This window comes from Euprymna scolopes, chromosome 19 (genome assembly GCF_053919585.1).
Source record: "Euprymna scolopes isolate OS-2025 chromosome 19, ASM5391958v1, whole genome shotgun sequence".
Lineage (NCBI taxonomy): Eukaryota > Metazoa > Mollusca > Cephalopoda > Sepiida > Sepiolidae > Euprymna > Euprymna scolopes.
The window spans coordinates 111960979-111979641 of NC_136500.1; positions in this window are offsets into that span (position 1 = coordinate 111960979).

Below are 18663 nucleotides of genomic sequence, written 5' to 3' on the forward strand. Positions count from 1 at the left end.
CTGGAAATTCATCCATTATTGAATTGTTCAAATGATTCACATTGCTGTTTAATGGCGAAATAATAGCCCTCTCAGCAAGCCAATCCGGTGATTTTCCATTGTTTTGCAGGTCTGGGTACACTTTGTCTTTCAGTTGCTTCTGATTACCGACACATTTACCAAGCGCAGTTGGAATCTTAATTGTGTCAGGTGAAGAAGTGATAGGAAACTGACCATTACCGATTTGGAGAAGCAATTTTGAGAAGTCTGCTGCAGCTGTGTTATCAGAGATATAGGTTCTCATATTAGTAGTCAGTCTCTTCACTATAACGTGCCTCCAGAGATAGGATTGTTTCAAACTTGCATTGACAATGTTAGCCCTTGTGCCATTTTTAACCACTGGGAGGATTTGACGGAAATCACCGCAAAATAAGGTTGGAATGCCACCCATGGGATTCTTGTTTCCTGTGATGTCTTGCAGTGTTCGGTCAATTGCTTCATAAGCACTCTTGTGCGTCATTGGGGCTTCGTCTACAATGATTGCAGAGGTGTCTCTAATTACATTTGCCAAGGCTGAGTTACCAGTAATTTTGCAAACTGGCTGATCCATTCGATGAGTATCCAAGGGTACTTTAAAAGTGCTGTGAAGAGTGCGGCCACCTTGTAGTAGAGTAGCAGCAATGCCACTGAATGCTGTTGCAAGCACAATCTTTCTCATGGATCTAATCTTTGCAAGGATCAAATTGATTACAAAAGTCTTGCCCGTACCACCTGGAGCATCAAGAAACATCATGTTTTTGTTCATTTCACCTTGTGCTTCCAACATTGCCATGAATGAATTGTAAACTTCTCTTTGAGAATCGGTCAGTTTTTCTTGCATATTTTCTGCTTGTAGGGAAAGTTCTTCAAGATTATAAGTAACTTCACGTTGATACTCTCTCGCGAGTCTTTCATCTCTCCCTTGCGTTGGTGCAGGTAATCCATAGCTTGCCAATGGTTGACCGCACATAAGGAGAACTTTTTCTTCAATTAGACAAAGAGTTTTATTGTAGATGTCCTCATTAAAATCTGCTTCTGGATTGTTAACTTCTTGCCTGTATCTGTGAAGAATGTCTTCAGATATTACATCACGAAAAGCCATCCAGATCTCAAGAGGATTTCTTGGCTCACAGGCTGTTAAAATTATCACAAATAGGCTTCGCAAATTTGAAGGTGATTGAGTGGCACTTGCCTCTCCTACTGCTTGATGCAAGTGATGGTCATTTTCTAGAAGGCCTCGAGCAAGGCACGCTGCTCTGTATGTTTCAAACACCTGACCATTGTATGCTCGTAAATCTTGAAATGAAGTTGGACCAGCAACCTCATTGAGCAACAGGCGTAAGAAATAACACTCCCCTGCTTTTGGACTAATCGTGTAGATTCTCCCAATGCATGGTGCCTTCCATACATCATCATTTTCAGTACCTTCAACTTGTACCCCACGCATTCTTCTCATCCATTTCTTTGTCGATTTGTTCCAAGTGTAAAACTCAGAGACTTCTACGTATTTGAGACCCCTTGCAAAGTCATCCTCATGGCAGAGTTGAAAAAATGCTGTCAAAGTTGTGGCAGGCGGTGGACCTTGGGCTCGTTCCAGAGCAGTATCAGCTGAGAACATGACACGCTGCCCATTTTCAAAATGAACAGAAAGTTGTACAATTGGGGGGAAATGTTCATGGATGGGATGTTCCAATATCCTCCAGGCCGCCTCTGAACTGCCGACATACCTTGCATTCTGGAACTGCTGGATCTCATCCGCAATGTGACTTTGTACTTGGCCTTGTTGGTTAGCTGCTCCATCAGTTCTTTGTAGTTCAAACACTGCTTGATCACATCCTTTATTCACGTATTTGAGGACATATTTGATGCTTTGGATCGAGCTGCAAATTTCTACGTTAATGTGAGCGTTGAACTGCTGAAGGAGGACCTTGTTGTACGGAACAATCCACTGGTTTGTTATTTCTTGATTAACATACCGACCATTTCTCTTCATCCTTATTGTACCAGTCTGGCCTCCATCTTCTGGTTTTCTTCGCCTGTACTTGGGGTAAGAGTCTTGGCCTTGCTCGGTACACTGAAGAAATTCTTTTGGGTATTTTTTGGAACATTTGTTGTCAATCATACATGGACAATTTGGATTAAATGGTCCACAAGGTCCATGCACCATATGTGCCATCACTTTAGCATGAAGATCAGGATCTTCCTCTTTGTCAGGGATCTCTGCAGATATGCAGAGATCCATTTTTTCTGGTAGAAGTTTGTCCTCTGGGGCCTGCAAGGTGAGGATGTGTGCATGCGGCAGTCCTCTTTTTTGATATTCAATACTGTACAGGAAAGCCCTCAACCTGTCAAATCCTCCCTTTTTAATAAATTCAAGTAACTTTTTTAGCTTCTGCCTGAAAACCCTGGCAACAATATTTGGACGATCCTGAGGGTCTTGCCCTTGAAGACAATTTTCTGTAATTTCTGTCCACTTTGGATTTGTTGTGAACGTGATGAAGAGGTTGGCTCGGCCCATTCGCCGAACATATGCCATGGCATCACTTTGACGCTCAAACATGTATCGAGGGCCTCCTGTACAAGTTGCCGGAAGTACAACTCGTTGACCAAACTGTTCTGGATTCCCATCCTCCCTAAGAATTGAATCTGTCAAGTTGCTATAATTGTCAGCTCTCAGGGTATGTTGCTCACACCTCAGGAACTGTAAACGTTCTGTTTCAATCTTGCAGTACACATCCACCAGCCATTGTTGAAATAGCCTTCGGTACCAGAGAAAATAGTTTCCAGGCCGAGTCATTAAATGGTACGAATAAAATTGCTGTTGGGTAACTTTTCGCCCATTGGATGCCTTCATGTAGATGTTGTAAGATGGAGAACCATAGGGGTACATTAACGGGTACATTAAAGTATCGTAGAGGGGATGTAGTTCGGAGATCCGTTTTAATGTATCATTTCTAAAACGCAAGACAATATCCCGGTTAGCTGTTGGTTCATTCTCCATTAATATTCCAATCTCATACGTTGTTGTTGGAGCATTGAATCGCCGTGGATGCTCTTCTTGCGGCCTTCGGTCTTCCCTTATGACAACTTTATGTTCTACCAAGTGTTCTTCTTCAATCCTCTCCTTTGTTGTTTTCAGCTGACAAATGAAGCTGTTGTTCTCATGTAAAAATTCAGTCAGACTTTGGAGAATGTCTCTATTGAGTCTACTGTCACGTCCCCGATTATGTAGTTCCTCTTCCAGACTATCCAAGAAGTAGACTTGAATAAACTTTGCTGTTTCATCTTCAGGTGGTAAAAGACTCCCAATCTGGTGGCAAACCTGGCCTCGAATTCTAAAAGAAGGATTCCACCCATGTACTGCCGCAATTTTGTGACCAAATGATGTCATTGCAAAACAATTGTTATAACTGCGTAGATTTTGCAGAAAATCTTTAGAGATGGGACCATTGCCGGAGAGCAAATCTTGAAGCAACTGAGGCAGTGGTGGAAAGCTATCAAGCACAACTTTGCCAGAAGAACAACAACAACCAGGGGTTTCTCCTTTAAATTTTACAGCTGAGCAATGTTGACATACTTTGTCCATTTTTCCTATATCAGCTGTAGTGAGAGAGTCATTTTTGTTGTAGTGAGAGAGTCATTTTTTCTATTGCAGTGTTCTATTTCATGGTGTCTCAAAGCAGTCATTCGTTGTCTAGCTGCCTCGTTTTCTGTCAATTGCTGGGGCAAAGTCATACTCTCTCTCCATGCAGCCTCTCGTTGTTGCCCTTGGTATAGGCGAAAGCTTCGTTGGGTTTCCGATTCATTCTGATGTCGTTGAGCCACTCTCAACTGACCTTGTGTACGTCTACTTACCTCATATAATTCATTCGATCGTAATATTGCTTCTCTTTCCAGTGCATATCTTTGCCTTTCTTGAATTTCATCTTGTGATGAATTTAACCGCCTTACAGCATGTCTAGTTCTGTCAGCTTCACGTTGGGTTTCTCTTTCCAAATCTGACAGTCTTGCTCTCCTTTCTCTTTGACGTATCCTGTTAAGTTCTAGACGTCTTTCTCTATCTGAATTGTTTTCATTGGAGCGAATTGCAGCAACTCTTAGTCTATTAGCTTCCAATCTTTCCATTCTTTCTTCCTCACTTTCGTTTCTACTTCGTTTGGGTGGCATAATTTCGGTTTTAAACGGAATTGTTTAACGATATTAATGATTGTAAATTAATTAAGCGTAAAGGAAATGTATACTAACTGAAATGGACGACCTATAAATAATATTTCTGAATAGTACAATTATAAACAATCATATTGTACCTATTTACTATGCCTCCCCACGGGATAGAGTTAGACACCAGGGTCGTTTTTTAACGTGGAGAAAAGGTACAAAAATTAAAATTGTCTCAGTCGTGAAGGATTTCTCCTCCACCGAAAGAGAACAAGAAATAGAAGTGCAGCATCTGAAGAACAGATGCTACACTTTGATCTTGACCAATCATATTGTAGCAAAAATGAATAAAAGCGACCCACTTGTGACTCATTACTTCCGGGTGTAAACGTCACAGTCTAAAAGTAATAATTAAAAAAAAAAAGTAAATGTAAAATAAATGTAATACCAACTTAGGTTAACTAATATATGTAAACAATACAATTAAAACAGTTCTATTAAAACAAATAATTACTAAGATCTAGGTAATTGTTAGTCTCATTGTTATGGTTTTAAAGAAAAAAATGTGTAAAAAAATTCTGCTTTTATGAGTACGTGTATTTCTTTTAAATTACATAACCTTTTTATTTTATTATTTATATCTCTTTTAAATTTATATATTTTGTTAGTAAACTGGAAGAAATTCAGTTGAATAAAACCTTGTTCGTGTTCTTTACGTTAAACTCATTTTTATAAAAGGTTCATCCGGTTTAAAGAAAGCACTAAGTTTAAATAAGACTGGAAATAACTAATTCAATATATAAATAGAAAAATGAAATAAATATAAGCTTTAAGTCTTAAGATAGTAATAATCAAAATGTAATAAATTATTTGTAGTTCAAATCTATGATAAGACAGGCTTTCGAAATAGGCTCGACCAGAAAGATTAAATTGGAACGAAATTATAATCTCCGTGCCATTTTCAAAACAACCCCACAAAAGTAACTGTATCCTGCAGTTGGTTAAATGACAACGTTGGTTGTAAGAAAAATGTAAAAGAAAATGCGCTTATCTGTTTATTTTGACATTTAATTAAAAAAAAAATTGGCTATAACTGGAAGAGAGCGTTATGTTTTGGGGGTTGTTTAAAAAATAGAATGGAAATAAAGTTAGTTCCGTTTTAATTGTCTTTAATTGCGGCAAGTGAAGCGCTAACAAAATCGAAAACTCACTGTTCACATTCGAAATGTTAACTTTTATAGGTTTACAGGTTTGCTGACAAGGCTGGGGGTGTTTATTTAGAAAGCCATACTTAACATGGGGAGGTTGGGATGTTTAATACAATTATTTTACTAAATTGATTTTTTTCATTTAAAAATAAAATTATTTCTTTTTTAATAAAGTTTTATTTTAAAATATTTGTTTTTGTTTATTTATATAAAATTACGATAGTTGAATTGTATTCTTTCAATTATATTGGCAAGTAAAATATAAAAGATTAAAACGGAACGAAATTGAAATTTCCATTACATTTTCAATACAATCCCAAAACATAAAGCTTTCCTCACCAATGAATCGTTTTGATAATATAGGTAAAGTGAAATAAATCGAATATAAAATTAAATGAAAATATATTAAATAATTAAATGTTAAATAGATTTTGTAAATAGTACAGTTGAAATGATTAGAATATTTCCAATATGTAATAAGGTCGAGGTAATTAGTTAAAGAGATTTAATATAATGTGATATGCAAATGAGCGTAAGTCATTCGATATGGGGGTGGTTTGTAGAATAGTATATAAAGAAATTAGGCAAAGATTCTTATGTCTCCTATAACAGAAACATCCTAAAATGGGTTCTAATGTTTCTCTATCAGGAGAGATCTACCCTCTTACCTCCTTTATATTTCGTTGATGATGGAGAGCTGTACACACAGACAGAAACACACGAACCCTATTACTTTATAAAAATATAGATAGATATATACAGTAAAATAACGTTGCAGTTCATATGAGTTATGAAAGGAGACATGCCGGAAGTTCAAGATTCGAGTTTCGCCTTCATCAGTTTCGGGCTCATCAGATGAACACATCCGAACTGTCACGCGAAGCGAATCGCTCTGCCACCTAAGCAGCGAGCGGCGATACACACAAGAAAATCCATTAGGTAACATAGATCAAACAAACCGCGGCGAAATCCGACTATGGAATAGACCTACTTCAAAGAAGGGGTGTAGTCATCTAACTACTAAGAAGCACAGCCGATTTCGCATATGTAATATTTTTTTACACTGTTAGGACGATGTCATCCAACAAGTTTACCTAGTGAGTAAATAAGTATTAAAATTTTCAGCATGTGAGATGATATAATTATTTCCACAGTCAAACAACTTCGCAGCTCACACGAGCCATGAAAGCCCATAAACCTGAAGTATAATACTTTGGAACTTCTAATACACAGGCGGCAAAAAGAAAGTCCGCACTTGTAATTTTTTCAAAATTTTCAAAAACTGCAAATTTAAGCTTTTCTCCGACGGTCGTACTGCCTACCATCGCTGTCTAGCCTATTGAACTTGCTGTCGTCGCTAAAAAGCACTTTTGACCAATACGAAGAATCATGATCTTCATTACATCTGACGAAGTCCAGACGGCGCTTCCTGTTCTTTACAGAAATCATTGCTTGCGTTTTGCAACATATTCTCGCAAATTAAATTCCTTTAATCTAATAATGAGAGCTTTTTTACAATATTGCACTGTTGGTGGATTTGGGAAGCCGTTTCAAATCTGTTTCTTAGGCTGCGGATCTTGATAGCATTGTCTTCCCTGTTAGAAGTAACACTAGTACGACCAGATTAAGGGGCATCACGAACACTGCCGGTGTTTTGGTGCTTTTGCACAGTCTTTCGTGCCGTTCTCTCATCACATTTCAATCTGTAGTCGATTTCTCGATTGGATAAACCAGAAAGATGGAGATTAAAGAGCTCCTGACGATCACTAAGAGAAAGACGTGGCATATGGACTAAATATTACGTTGTATAAACTGGAACAACAACAATTACGATTAGAGATACTTTGTTGCCTGTTGCTGGATATTTTAAACTGATTCAGGGGCGACAATTTCAGCTGGTTTTAAGCGAATTTGTTGCTGCGGACTTTCTTTTTACCGCCTCAATTAAATTTTTTTTTTTTAATTGACGTGAACACTAGAATATTTCAATTATTGATTGTTGCTGTTCTTATATTGTAGTAAAGTTTATAATGATTGTTGGTGTTATTATAGTGTGATGAAGTTTATAATGATTGTTGGCGTTATTATAGTGTGGTAAAGTTTATAATGATCGTTGGTGTTAATGTAGTTTGGTAAAGTTTATAATGATTGTTGGTGTTATTATAGTGTGGTAAAGTTTATGATGATTGTTGGCATTATTATTGTGTGGTAAAGTTTATAATGATTGTTTGTGTTATTATAGTGTGGTATGTTTATAATGATTGTTGGTGTTAATGTAGTTTGGTAAAGTTTATAATGATTGTTGGTGTTATTATAGTGTGGTAAAGTTTATAATGATTGTTGGCATTATTATTGTGTGGTAAAGTTTATATTGATTGTTGGTGTTAATACAGTGTGGTAAAGTTTATAATGACTGTGGGTGTTATTATACCGTGGTAAATTTATAATGATTGTTGGTGTCAATATAGTGTGGAAAAGTTTATAATCATTGTTGGTGTTATGATAGTGTGGTAAAGTTTATATTGATTGTTAGTGTTATTATATTGTGATAAAGTTTATAAAGATTGTTGGTGTTATTATAGTGTGGTAAAGTTTACAATGATTGTTGGAATTATTATAGGTTGGTAAATTGTATAATGATTGTTGGTATTATACTGTGGAAAAGTCATAATGATTGTTGGTATTATTATATTGTGGTAAATTTTATAATGATTGTTTGTGTTAATATAGTGTTCTAAAGTGTATAATGTTTGTTGGCGTTATTATAGTTTGGTAAAGTTTCTAATGATTGTTGGTGTTATTATAGTGTTGTAAATTTTATAATGATTGTTGATGTTATTATAGTATGGTAAAGTTTATAATGATTGTTGGTGTTATTATAGTGTGGTGAAGTCTATAATGTTTGTTAGTGTTATTATAGTGTGATGAAGTTTCTAATGATTGTTGGCGTTATTATATTATGGTAAAGTTCATAATGATCGTTGGTTTTATTATAGTGTGGTCAAGTTTATAATGATTGTGAGTGTTTATATAGTTTGGTAAAGTTTATAATGATTGTTAGAGTTATTATAGTGTGGTAAAGTTTATAATGATTGTTGACATTAATACAGGTGGGTAAAGTTTATTATGATTGTTGGTGTTAATATCGAGTGGTTAAGTTTATAATGATTGTTGGTGTTAATATAGTGTTGTAAAGTTTATAATGCTTGTTGGTGTTATTATAGTATGCTAAAGTTTATAATGATTGTTGGTATTATTAAAGTGTTGTAAGTGTTATAATTATTGTTGGTGTTATTGTAGTGTGGTAAGTTTATAACGATTGTTTTATTATAGTGTGGTAAAGTTTATAATGATTGTTAATGTAACTATAGTGTGGTAAATTAATAATAATTGTTTGTGTTATTATAGTGTGGTAGAGTTGATTATGATTGTTGGCCTTATTATAGTGTTCTAAAGTTTATAATGTTTGTTGGCGTTATTATAGGTTGGTAAAGTTTATAATGATTGTTGGTGTTATTATAGTGTTGTAAATTTTATAATGATTGTTGATGCTATTATAGTGTGGTAAATTTCATAATGATTGTTGGTGTTATTATAGTGTGGTGAAGTCTAAAATGATTTTTGGTGTTATTATAGTGTGATGAAGTTCATAATGATTGTTTGCGTTATTATATTGATGTAAAGTTAATAATGATCGTTGGATGTATTAAAGTGTGGCCCAGTTTATAATGATTGTGAGGGTTTTTATATAGTTTGGTAAAGTTTATAATGATTTTTAGAACTATTATATTGTGAGAAAGTTTATAATGATTGTTGACATTCATACAGGTGGGTGAAGTTTTTATGATTGTTGGTGTTAATATAGAGAGGTAAATTTTATAATGATTGTTGGTGTTAATATAGAGTAGTAAAGTTTATAACGATTGTTGGCATTATTATTGTGCGGTAAAGTTTATAATGATTGTTGGTGTTATTATAGTGTGGTAAAATTATAATGATTGTTGGTGTTATCATAGTATGGTAAAGTTTATAATGATTGTTTGTGTTAATATAGTGTGGTAAATATTATAATTATTGTTGGTGTAATTATAGTGTGGTAAGTTTATAACGATTGTTTGTTTTATTATAGTGTGGTAAATTTTATTATGATTGTAAATGTTACTATAGTGTTGTAAATTAATAATAATTGCTTTTGTTATAATAGTGTGGTAAACTTTATAATGAATGTTGATGTTAAAACAGTGTGGTAAAGTTTATAATGATTGTTGCTGTTATTTTAGTGTGGTAAGTTTATAATAATTGTTGGTATTATTATACCGTGGTAAATTTATAATGATTGTTGGCGTTAATATAGTGTTGTAAATATTATAATCATTGTTGGTGTTATTATAGAGTGGTAAAGTGTATATTGATTGTTGGTGTTATTATATAGTATGGTAAAGTTATAATGATTGTTTGTGGTATTATAGTGTGGTAAAGTTTATAATGATTGTTGGCATTATTATAGTGTAGTATAGTTTAGAATGATTGTTGGTGATATAAGATTGTGGTAAAGTTTATAATGATTGTTGGCATTATTATAGTATGGTAAATTTTATAATGATTGTTGGTGTTAATATAGTGTGGTGAAGTTTATAATGATTGTTGGCGTTATTATATTGTAGTCAAATTTATAATGATTGTTGGTGTTATTATAGTGTGGTAAATTTTACAATGATAGTTGGTGTTAATATCGTGGGTAAAGTGTATAATGATTGTTGATGTTATGATAGTGTGGTGAAGTTTATAATGGTTGTTGGCATTATTATAGTTTGGTAAAGTTTATAATGAGTGTTGGTGCTATTATAGTGTAGTAAAGATTATAATGATTGTTAGTGCTAATATAGTGTGGTAAACTTTATAATAATTGTTGGTTTTATTATAGTGTAGTGAAGTTTATAATGATTGTTGATGTTATTATAGTCTGGTAAAGTTTATAATAATTGTTGGTGTTATTATATTGCGGTAAAGTCATAATGATTGTGGGTGTTATTCCAGTGTGGTATAGTTAATAATAAATATTGGTTTATTATATTGTGGTAAAGTTTATAATGATTGTTGGTGTTATTATATTGTGGAAATGTTTACAATGCTTTTGGTGTTAATATAGTGTGGTAAAGTTTATAATTATTGTTGGTGTTATTACAGTGTGCTAATTTAATAATGACTGTTGGTGGTATATATTGTGGTACATTGTATAATGATTGTTTGTGTTCTTATATTGTGGCAAAGTTTTTAATGATCGTTGGTGTTATTATAGTGTGGTGTAATTTATTATGATTGTTGGCGTTATTATATCGTGGAAAAGTTTACAATGATTGTCGGTGTTATTATAGTGTGGTAAAGTTCATAATGATTGTTGGTGTTTTTATATTGTGGAAAGGTTTACAATGATGGTTGGTTTTAATATAGTGTGGGAAAGTTTATAAAGTTGGTGTTATTATGGTGTGGTGAAGTTTATAATGATTGTTAGTGTTATTATATTGTGGTCAAGTTTATAATGATGGTTGGTTTTATTATAGTGCAGTAAAGTTTACAATGATGGTTGGTGTTAATATAGTGGGGTAAAGTGTATAATGATTGTGATGTATGATAGTGTGGTCAAGTTATAATGGTTGTTTACATTATTATAGTGTGGTAAAGTTTATAATGATTGTTGGTGCTATTATAGTGTAGTAAAGATTATAATGATTGTTAGTGTTAATGTAGTGTGGTAAACTTTATAATGATTGTTGGTTTTATTATAGTGTGGTGAAGTTTATAATGAGTGTTGGTGTTATTATCGTGTGGTAAATTTAGTAATGATTGTTGGCGTTAATATAGTGTGGTAAAGTTTATAATTATTGTTGGTGTTATTACAGTGTTCTAATTTTATAATGACTGTTTGTGGTATTATATTGTGGTACATTGTATAATGATTGTTGGTGTTATGATATTGTGGTAAAGTTTTTAATGATTGTTGGTGTTATTATAGTGTGGTGTAGTTCAGTAATGATTGTTGGCGTTATTATATCGTGGAAAAGTTTACATTGATTGTTGGTGTTATTATAGTGTGGTAAATTTCATAATGACTGTTGGTGTTATTATATTCTGGAAAAGTTTACAATGATTGTTGGTGTTAATATAATGTGGTAAAGTTTACAATGATTATTGGTGTTAATATAGTGTGGTAAAATTTACAATGATTGTTGGTGTTATTATATTGTGGTAAATTTTATAATGATTGTTGGTGTTATTAGATTGTTGTAAATTTATAATGATTGTTGGTGTTTATGTATTGTGATAAAGTGGATAATAATTGTTGGTGTTAATTTAATGTGGTAAAGTTTATAATTACTGTTGGTGTTATTATAGTGTGGTGAAGTTTATAATGATTGTTGGCGTTATTATAATGTGGAAAAGTTTGCAATGATTGTTGGTATTTTTACAGTGTGCTAAAATTTATAATGATTGTTGGTGTTATTATAGTGCGGTAAAGTTTATAATGATTGTTGGTGTTATTATAGTGTGGTAAAGTTTATATGGATCGTTGGCGTTTTTATAGTTTGGTCAAAGTTTGTAATGATTTTTGGCATTATTATGGTGCGGTAAAGTTTATAATGATTGTTGGTGTTTTTATAGTGTGGTAAAGTTTATAATTGGATTTAATATAGTGTAATAACGATTATAATGATTTTTGGTGTTATTTTAGTGTGTTAACGATTATAATGAGTGTTGGTGTTAATATAGTGCTGTAAAGTTTATAATGGTGGTTTGTGTTATTGAAGTGTGGTAAGTGTATAATAATTGTTGGTGTCTATATAGTGTTGGTCACGTTTATAATGATTGTTGGTGTTATTATAGTGTGGTAAAGTTAATAATGATTGTTGGTGTTAATATAGTGTGGTAAAGTTTATAATGATTGTTGGTGTTATTATAGTGTGGTAAAGTTTATAATGATGGTTGGTGTTATTATAGTGTGTTAAAATTTATAATGATTGTTGGTGTTTCTATAGTGTGTTAGATTAATAATAATTGTTTGTTGTTATACAGTGTGGTATATTTTATAATGATTTTTGGTGTAAATATGGTGTGGTAAAGTTTATAATGATTGTTGGTGTTAATATTTTGTGGTAAAGTTTATAATGATTGTTGGCGTTATTAAAGTATGGTAAAGTTTATAATGATTGTTGGTGTTATTATAGTGTTGTTTAGTGTATATGGATTGTTGGTGTTTTTATATTGTGGTAAAGTTTATAATGATTGTTTGTGTTATTATAATGTGGTAAAATTTATAATGATTGTTGGTGTTATTATATTGTGGTAAAGTTTATAATGATTGTTGGTGTTATTATATTGTGGTTAAGTTTATAATGATTGTTGGATTTATTATAGTGTGGTGAAGTTTAAAATGATTGTTGGTGTTATTATATGTGGTAAAATTTATAATGATTGTTGGTGTTAATATAGAGTTGTAACGTTTATAATGATTGTTGGCGTTATTATAGTGTGGTAAAGTTTATAATGATTGTTGGTATTATTTAATATGATATTATAATTCTTGTAGATTGCGGATATATTATTTTAGAGTGAATGTTCTATCGACTTTTTATACTATAAAATTGCGATTTCAATACATATATATATATATATATATATATATATATATATATATATATTGTGTACGTATTATGTGCAACGTTTATTAAGCTCAATAAAAATGGATTTACACTTTCAGAGCATATGTAACTTTATTAAACATTTCAAGACGACAGGTATATACACTTTTATTCACATTCATATTGTTTAAATTACTTCGTCTTACACGTGTTTCATTAAATGGCATAAACCAAACAAATCATCAGAGACTTTACATGAGTTCATAAAAGAATAAAATTTACAGGTTTTTCTTAGTTCAAAGGAGCTCATTAAGAATATTAAGATGGTGTTAAAAATGGCCCTATATCACTCCTGTTCTACGAATTAAACTTCCTGTCTTTCTTCTGCATGTCGAAATGTTTTCAATGTTTTAACCATAACAAGTGCATGTTTTTGTATTACTTTTGCTAGATTTCGGATTTTTATGTATTTTAAATCTTTCCAATTCTTTTTGAAATTACTTTTCCTTTTTGAACCCCCCCCCCAAAAAAAAAAACTCGAAAAAACTACATTTTATTCTTTGATGAACTAATGAACTTTAATGATTAATTTGCTTTAAGCACGCGTGAGAGGCAGTGGAGGCACTGTAGAAGTCTTGATGATGAAGAGATTATGTACTGGCAGGGAAGACTTACGCATAGCTTCTCTCTTTTCACCACGAGGTCAGCCAGTCGTGTTAGCTGGAAGCGATAAGGCATGCAAGCATGAACCTAACCCTAACATAGCTAACACACTGGCGCATCACATCCTCCTTGCCGGATTAAGAATCCAAACTCACAGTAATTTCAACAATATGGCTGTTAATTAAGTGTATATTTCTGTGATATTGAAATGTTTTGTAAAGTTATGTATGCTTTTGGGTAAACATTGGAACTCGGCAGGTTGTTTTTCACAAGATATTAATGGGATGATACTCCAGTGCTTATTAGATAGCGTCCAATAACAGGTAGAGCTGCATTATAGTGTATTTTTTATTTGTACTGCCATTGTTATCCACATATGTGCGTACATTTCAGTTGCGATTTTTTCCCCTAAATCCATATTCTTCGAGCCATTGATGACTGAACTAAGAGGATTAGAAAATTACATTATTGTATATAATTTTGATTTGTAGAAGAAGAAAGAGGGTACAGCAGAGGCGGCAATGTTCAAGAATTTCTCAGACAAAATTCTACCCTCGTGCGTATATACCTATTTACACTCTACAACCTTTCCGACTTCCCAGCCATAACTTTTCATTTATCTTTATGGTCCATCTTGTAGTATTTCTTCATCCCAATAAACCTGTCTTACGTTCTATCTCTTTTGATGTTTTTCGCCATTTTTGACCCCCCCCTCACATTCATTAACACACAAATAAAAGTTTAACATATATGACTATATATATATACTTCTACTAAAACACGTATATTTATATATCCTATATTATATTTCTCATGAGTTTGTACGTAGTTTCGCACACACACACACACACACACACACACACACACACACACACACACACACACACACACACACACACACATATATATATATATAATAGGATAAAACAATCCGAAGAAAATAAAGAGAAACAAAATGGCTGACGATTTTCCTGTTCCATAGATTTTATTCAATAGATTGTAGGTTTTAATATAATTATTTTTCTTTAGCTGTTTTTCAATGTAAAAAGTATTTCCCTTTGGATTCCAGATAATGTTGGGTCATCAGGAGAAAATACGTGCTGTTTCGGGGCCAACCTCTCCACAGCTTTTTATGCATATCAGCTTCAAATCAGATAATTAAATGGTAAAAAATTTTAAATGTCAAGTATCATTATAATTGAAATGTTCAAGTTAGGCAATTGTAAACGCCTATATTCAAAGCAACACATGTTTTTATAAGGAAATATTATTGAATTATTTTTCTCTGGTTTATCGGTAAACTTTGTGGATGGTTGTAAATAAAAAATGAAACGTTGATGAATATATATAAATAATTTATTTATTCATCACGTTTGAATATTATTTCCATAATATTTATCATATACGAGGGTCGTTCCATAAGTAAAGCCTCCAAGTGTTTACTTCAACAGTTGAAGATCTACGGAGACGGGAGTGTTAACATTAATACGAGCAACCTTTTCTGCCACAGAATTTATTTTTCTACGTAGTCATCGTCATTCTCAATGCACTTTTGCCAGGAATTCAACGACAGGGGTTGCTTTCTTGGCGTCTCACGCGATCAATATCTGTAAGAGAGAGATGAAACTGTCAGGCAATGAATGCATAAGTTCGTCCTAACAACATAATTTGTAATCCCCTCTAATCTATTTGGGAAAAGTAAAAAACGGGAGGCATTATTTTGGAACGCCCCTATATATGTGTGCGTGTGGGTGGGTGAAAAAATAGTGACAGTACTTGTAGATTTTGTGTCAATTTTGAAACACCTGTAAAAATTGCAAAAATTATCAAAACGTTGGTTTTATATGTTTATTTAATAGTTGTCTTTACTTAATTGGTTATTTTTATTTTTCAGACAGTACATCTCCCGGGCATTAAGAATTTGCCCTCTACGGAAATCTTATCGATTTGTCATTTTAATTTGTCTTACATTAGTAATGACCTAATGAAAGAGACTAAGATAGGTACTGTATCGGGAGGAACTCTCTCGAATCTCGTGATAACAGCCTATGAAAAAGAAAGAACATCCTCCTCTAAATGAAATTATGTAAGAAAGCCGAGGCTGTCTGTAAGAGATCGTAGAGCTCTTGTAAGGATTATGAAGATATAGCACAAAGTCGTGGCACCGGCATAGCAGCAAGCTTAACAATCGTCTGGATAATCCCGTTTCAACAAAAGTTGTTTGTCGAGAGCTTTATAAAGTTGGATTTCATGGGTGGGCTGCCATCAGAAAACCACTGCTTTAAGGTGTTTCCATTATTTTCTCATATATATATATATATATATATATATATATATATATATATATATATATATATAAATAATACCAGGCTTATATATTGTTTCTAATGTAAAGATAATCATGCTTCATGCAATATAAAAAATAACAAAGGCTTAGATTTTGATTCCAATATTTATTTACCTTAATACAATTGACAACTATTGTTTCGCCATGGCTTGCCGTGTATTTTACAGATTTGTGATGGATTGGTTTCGTCTAGTTCACATTTTTCTTCGAACGGATCGTTCATGAGGGAAGAGCACAAAGTTTGGTGGTAAGTATTCGTCCTGTTGCGAGTTCGCTATAACCCAGGAATTAGGAAGTAGACTTACATTAGATGGCGACGGTTCGCTTTCTGTTGGTGGTATTGTTTCCATTGAGTCCTCGTTATCTAAGGCAATTCTACTTCTTTTCGCTGGGCTCAGAGTGTCTAATTCACTCACGGTGAATGTCGCTGATCTCTTGGGTTTGCGTGTCATGATCAGGCTTTTTATGTAGGTATTGTTTATTATGGAGTCTATGTGTTCTCTCAAAATAGTCAGCCACATGAGCGGATTAAGTTTACAGATTCCCCAGTCTTTCAGTATGTCCATCTTTCTTGCGGTTTGATATATAATCATTCTGTGTCTTAGTGGTTGCTCCTCAGCCGGTACCACGTTCCAGACGTTTGTGTTGCTTGTTGATAGGGAAGGCGTCCTTTCGATAAGTCTCTCGTTCTGGTGTTTGACGTTTACCAGCACGTTCGTCCCTTTCAGCACGCACTTGGCCTGCTCGACGTTTTCTTTCGTAAACCAAAGTTCGTTCGTGTAGATTACCGATTTGTCGGCGCAGCTACCGAAGCAGAAGCTATCAGACTTTTCGGTTCGTATTGTTCCCGAGTTCATGAGGCCGTCTATTTTTTATTTTAATACGTAGGACTTGCCGCTTGTGGTTGGTCCTTGGAGGTGGAAACTGTTAATTTTCGGCATGATCTTATGACACACGTTGAAGAGATCTTTACCGAATTGTTTCGCGTCTACCCGTGACCGTCTAGACTACCCGTGACCCATTGGGCCAGTATGTTATATTAGCTATGAAATTCGCGTATGAGCGTGACACTTGTGACGCAAAGAAAAAAATTTTTTTTTTTGACATAACAGAAACATTTCTCTGAAAGTATATTAAAATGAAAAATCATGGACGGATCACTCAAACATGGAAAAAAAAATCCTTCCTATTTGTGTAAAGTTACCAATTTTTCCGAATAATCGCTTAAAAATCGAAAATTAAACACGATTTTCCTACGAATCGAATGCCGACGAAAGTCATTTAGCAGCAAAAATGCACATGAACCTACCGATGAGAAATATAAGAATGAAAACCTCATATTGGAATCCTTCAACCAAGTTATAGAAACTTACAATCTAAAAAAACAAATAATAATAAAACCTGAAGCAAAAAATAAAACCTAAATAAATAAAATAAAATAAAACTAATATTGAAACAGATTAGTAAATGTGTCAACAAATTCACCGTTCTCACACAACTATTTTGTATGTAGAAATGTAAACAAAAAATAAAAAAGGAAGGAAGGAAAATGGATGGATAGAGAGTATTATTATTATTATTATTATTAGTAGTAGTAGTAGTCTTGGCTTTACTACAATTGTTCTTATGTTTGTCAACGGGTTAAAGTTGTTTAGTAATAAGAAAATAGCGACAGTATAGTTGTAATAAAGAATAGTCGCAAAACAACCCCAGACTTCCCATGTAAAATAATAATTTCGAAATAATAACGTTAATATTTCAGTGCGCAGGTCAAAATCTGCAAAAGAAGCGATTTGTGTTTATTTGTTTACGTTGTCATGGGTTAATGCTTATGCGCATGCACAACAGAATGTCGTAAACCGGAAAGTTGGTTACATCACTCGTTACAAGGTCATTTGAGTTTTATAATTATATAGATTTGTAGTAATCGACATGCAGTCCTGTTTCGTTGGATCACAACTCATCAGTGTCGCTAGACTAGCACCTCTCCCAAGCCGAGGATTGAACCTAGAACCATCACGTTGATAGTCAGTAGTTCTACCAATCAACCCACGGTAGCGGCGCCCGTATATAATCTCACCAAATGTCTATTTAAACAAACACCAGTCCACCACTTTCACAGTTCTCTAACCGCTTTTTTTATAAACAAAGAGTGAGCGAGGATATATATATATATATATATATATATATATATATATATATATAATATGTACGTGTGTGTATATATATGTATGTATGTATGTATGTATATATGTATATATATATATAAGAAATGGCGGGTGTGTTTTAACTATTCTCTACTTTCACCTAACAATTTAATAAACAAAAAGATATTATAAAACTTGAATTAAACTTGAATTTAACTGGAAAATAAAATTTTAAAAATAGCACGGTAACATAAGTGCATAAGCATCACTTTATTTTACATATTTCTTTTCCGAAGGACCGTTTGAATAAATTGATTTAAATTTAAAGTTTGTCTAATTATTTCTAAAAAAAAAATAAGTAAAACATAATGATCCATGTAACTTTTATTAGTCATGGAAACATTTATTCATCTTATTTATTTATTATTTTTATTTATTTATTCATTTTTAATTAACTAATTTATTTATTTTTTAATTTTTTATTT